Consider the following 5,322-nt stretch of genomic DNA (forward strand, 5'->3'; position numbering starts at 1 on the left):
AGAGAGAGAGAGAGAGAGAGAGAGAGAGAGAGAGAGAGAGAGAGAGAGAGAGAGAGAGAGAGAGAGAGAGAGTATTACTACTGCTAGCATTGTTGTTGGTGCTGCTGCTGCTGCTGCTGCCACTTACTACTACTACTACTACTACTACTACAAGTACTACTACTTTTTACCTTTTTTTTTATTTCTCCTCTTTTGCCCAAAAATCCTTGCTTAAGAAGGGCTGTTTGTCCTATGCCATTAATTATATGTAATATAATTATGTATCTAAGACAAACATAATAGAGTGTTTCAAGTGTTTCAAGTGTGTGTGTGTGTGAGAGAGAGAGAGAGAGAGAGAGAGAGAGAGAGAGAGAGAGAGAGAGAGAGAGAGAGAGAGAGAGAGAAACCGAAGACAGAGGAAAGGAGTTAATAAGACGAAATGCTTTCGATTTCACCCTGCTCAAGAGGGCAATACGAAAGGAAACCCCGTCACATCTGTGAAGTGTACTCTGTACATGTGCCCTCCTTATATATTATCAGGTCTCTTGATGTATGATTTTCTCATGTAATTATAGCGATGATGTTTATTTACTCATTTATTTAATTATTTGTATTACTACTGCTAGTATTGCTGATGCTGCTGCTGCTGCTACTACAACAACAACAACAACAACAACAACAACAATAACAACAACAACAACTACTACTACTACTACTACTACTACTACTATCACTTTTTGTGTATTAGGGAGATCTGTAAGACGAAGGCTTGTATTGTGCTGATAAGGGGAAGTAACAATCTTCGGGGGTTTGTTCTTTATATACGATATATGCAGAATTATGATATGTACAGGAATATACGCAAAGACTGGTGGAAGCTCGAGACGCCGGTTATGAGCTGAATCTATATCTTGACTACTGACATTGGTTTTGATGTGGATTACATCTGACTCCTTCCAATTATCGTGTACGAGTAACCCCGCCAATGAATCCCATAATAAGTGCATACAGTAAAAAAGGTATCGATACACTATATGTACGAATCATTCTTACACTACGGAACGAAGGACAGTGAAAAGTAGCCTTGCTGTAATTCTCAGTATGGAGGGCTACTACAACCTCGCGTGTTGCCTATGACGTTTCTATGGTGACTGGCATGACCATGATACGAAGATAATTTCCTAAACTTCTTGGCAGTGTGTGGCACGCTTTAGGGTCAGAGTGATCAAACAATCGCTGAGTGATTCGAATCTTGCGAGCAAGCCACAGCCAGGCAAAACATTCCTCCCAAAGCATCAGCGGGTCTTCTAATGTGTACTGTAGGCTTGGGACCACCGGTGCACCGATACTTTTTTTATCGTGTGTACTGTACATTCGTTTGACACATCCATTGCTACATATTACCTCCGACGTTTGCGCACATTAATAACTCTAAAATCGAAACGTGACGAAACCCAATTGATCGGCCAAGAAAGAAAGAAAGAAAGAAAGCAAGAAAGAAAAAAAGAGAGAGAAACACACACACACACACACACACTCATATATATATATATATATATATATATATATATATATATATATATATATATATATATATATATATATATATATATATATATATATATATATATATATATGCAAACATTGTATTGGCTAAAACCTGCAAAATGTATTCTTTTTAAGCATTTTGTTTCTTGTAGGTGCTTAAAAAGACTCCATACATTGTTTTTAATATTGTGAATTAGTGCATATCCCATTAAAATGATAATTAGAAAATCAAGACAGTCTATTACTCTACTGTAACAGATTGTATTGATTCTTGTTGAACTGAAACCAGGCTATGACTTACATCTGGTGAATACTCGTGTCCTTTTTACTTAGTACTGTGTCTCGCAAATAAGATTCCCAGTAGATCTATGACCGATGCGAGTGATGTGAGAAAATGATTCAGTCTTATCAAAAGTATTGTAACCTCATTTTGGAAGCAATGGATGAGGGATTGCTTCCTCACGTTGACAGTCAGACAAAAATGGCATACTGGACTATGGAATCTTAAAAAAAATGTGACATTGTACTAGTCAAGATAATGAGTTCATAGTAGGAAATTGGAAATTAGCATTATGAGCTGAACGAGGTAGAGATAGCAAGGTCAGAGGCGTGGTGACAAGATAGAAGTCATCGAGTTGTAGCACTCAACATGAAGGAGAGAAGGCTTGTTGGGTCAGCAGATCTGTACATTGACTTGTACTTCTATCTGTCAAAGATCAGTAACTATGAAAGATGTGGCACAGGTGTCTTGACAATGCTGTGGGAAGGAATGTAGTTAGAATATCTCAGGATTCCCTCTAGAACACGGCCTCTGTAATCATTAGCCTTATCTATTTTTTTTTTTCTAACTAATGTAAGATTTGGTATTTATAAGATAAACATAAAAATGAAAAGTACGTACATTAGTTTTAACAGTTATGAATGTTATCCATTTGTTGGCACAATTGCGCATTGTGATATTCTCTAGAGGCCGTAACGTGACTGCTTCCCCACTTAGCTTCAGCCATTTTAATTGTGACGGCGTCTGTGTCGATTCGACTGGCAGTAGCTGTGGTGAAGAAAGATAGAACATACACATACAGGTCATCGTTAAGGAATGCAGTGTTGTGTATCTGGACCACAGAATAATGCACGTTCATCAGTGTTTTAATGAAATTGTCGTGTGAGATGCGTATATTATGTTTTTTTCTTTCTTTTAATGTTACTACTTGATCTTCAGGTATCGGAATGTGGGGCTAAGTGTTGCCCAAAGTCCTGCTGAAGAGAACTGACGGCAGAAGCCTCGCGTGGGTTTGGTATATAATGTCAAGGTTCTTCGCTGCCTTGTTACCTGTTCTTCCTGTGTCGCAGGAATAAGTGAAGTGGCAATATAGCATGCCAATCTGTCGACGTGGGCGTTGTGTTCCTGTGTGGAATGTAATCCAACAAAAAAAAAAAAAGAGCAATTCATTTCAACAAGTTTTAATAAAGGATGCACTGAGTGTGCTTTATGCCTCCCTTATATTTTGAAATTATACTGATTGACGTCATGTCGTTACCGTGCAGGAGGCAGACACCTACCGAAGTGTTAATTATTCCCAGTGAGGTCTCACAAATACCGGACCAGGGGGTGCAGTGAACTTATCCATGACCCAGTTCTGACGTCCCTGAACTCTGTGTCTCACAACACGAGGGGGCAGTCACAGCCACTCCTCTTCTGTCTCTTCCTTCACGCGTTCGTCTGCCACTCAGAATTCAAAGTTCCCAAATGGTGACTCCTACACCAGCCTCGGAGTCCCAGTAAGGTATCGACCAGAGGGGTTTGTCTCGACAGATACCCTCAACTTTTTTTTTTCATTAACTTCTGCAACGTTCGCGGCTTTAAATTTAATTTTCAATGTGGAACACCATCTTTCCTTTACTAAATCTCATCTTCTTTTCCTCTGCGAAATGCAGGTGTCTGAGGCAACTGACAGTGATCCCTTCTCTGTTTCCTCCTACTTTGTTTCAATCCAAAACCGGATGTTACGTCTACATGCGCACTTACTTAACTTTCACTCGTACCCACAGTCTTGAATCTTCCGAATTTTCTACCATCTGGCTTCGAGTTTAGAGCCGCTCTCAAACTTAATTAATCTGTGTTTCTTTTTCTTCTTTTTCCACTTAAATTTTTTCTTTACTATTTAACTTCTAAAATGGAGCACATTCTGACTCCCTTCCTTTCGCGAAGATCTTCATTTTTGGAGACTTCAGTATTTACCAGCAGCTTTGGCTTTCCTCTCCCTTCACTGACGGGATTTGCAATGAGACCACCAACCCCTTTTAAGTCATTATTGTTTTGCTCGTGACACAGACCCATTGAGAAGATTTAGAAATCCGCACTGGTCTTATGATGCTTCTTCTTCGCCTTCGACTGCACCTTCTTCTTCTTCTTCTTCTTCTTCTTCTTCTTCTGGTTCCCCTTTTTCTTCCCCTGCCCTCTGCTGCCCCTGGCAGGAGTCACGGAACAGTTACTCACTTTGCCTCCTTCGAATCCCGCCTTGGATGTTGGTTGCGATGGTGGTGGTGGTGGTGATGCCTGTAGATAAAAAGTCATTGATAATCTGTAATCTGCTAGCATTATATATGTAAACGGGTTGTACTTGTTAGCAAAGGAGTTTATCTCAAGTGTTATCTTAACCAGCTCCTAGTAGAACACCAACTTTTTTTTTTTTTTGACGATTTCGTAAGTTAATTTTCAGTTTTCTTTGTGATTTTTTTTTTTTATTCTGTGGATTCGTGTTATGTTTTTCCTGTCTATCCTTTGTTAATTTACCCCATGGCAATATCATAGTACTTCCATCCCATCTTTAGTAAAAAAAATAAATAACATCTATTCGCTTTTAACACTGCTTCATCTCTCTTGGTTTGACTGCAGGTTTGCGATCTCAAATCATGGGAAATGCTTGGTGGTGCAGAGGTTAACCTGTCTGATTCGCAAACAGGATGTCCCGGGTCTGATTCCCGGATAGGCCAGGAATCTTTGGGTGGATTCCTTTCTTGTGTATCCCTTGTTCACCTAGCAGTGATTAGGTACCTGGTACAAATCGAAAGCTGTGACCTGCTGCTTAAGGGGGAAACATAAACTCCTGAAAAAAATACAAGGGATGGCCTGATCATCCCGAGCCCGTAGTATTCCAGGTTGTCGGCGCCATGTGGCAACCTAAGTATTATAGTGTGAGATACTTACTTAGGGTTAATGTGTAGTTAATATGTATGCTAGTATGTAGGTTAATATGTATATGTGGATTTTCAGACGATTAGGTTGAAAAAAAAGTAATCATTAATTGTTATTTGTAGTAGTATCCGACCACCATTTCGAATGGTTGACGAATAATCATTTACTAAGTTTTCACTATAAAGTTAAGATTTAAGGTGAATTTCAGCTTAGCATATAGATTAAAGTTCCATTTTATTGCATCAATACTTCTACCATGAGTTCCTGCTTCTCCACTCATCTGTAAAGTTCAGAAAATTTATCATGCTTTTTTTTTTCTCACTTTCTTCTTTTTTATTGTATAGTTTTTCTTCCCTTCCCTAAGACTACGCTGCACCTGGAGAACTCCCCCAACCTTGCTGCCAATACTGCCACCATCACTGTTTCGAAACAATTCAAGACAACTCAGCGTCACTAGTCTCTCTAGTACAACCATTACTACTAATGCCCTTACTACTGCTACAACTAGCATCACAACTCACTCCCACTGGAACAGACCTCTGGGACAAGAATATATGAGCAACACAAGGAAGAGAGGAATAAAAAAAAAAAACACTCAC

The sequence above is a fragment of the Scylla paramamosain genome, chromosome 18 (genome assembly GCF_035594125.1).
Source record: "Scylla paramamosain isolate STU-SP2022 chromosome 18, ASM3559412v1, whole genome shotgun sequence".
Lineage (NCBI taxonomy): Eukaryota > Metazoa > Arthropoda > Malacostraca > Decapoda > Portunidae > Scylla > Scylla paramamosain.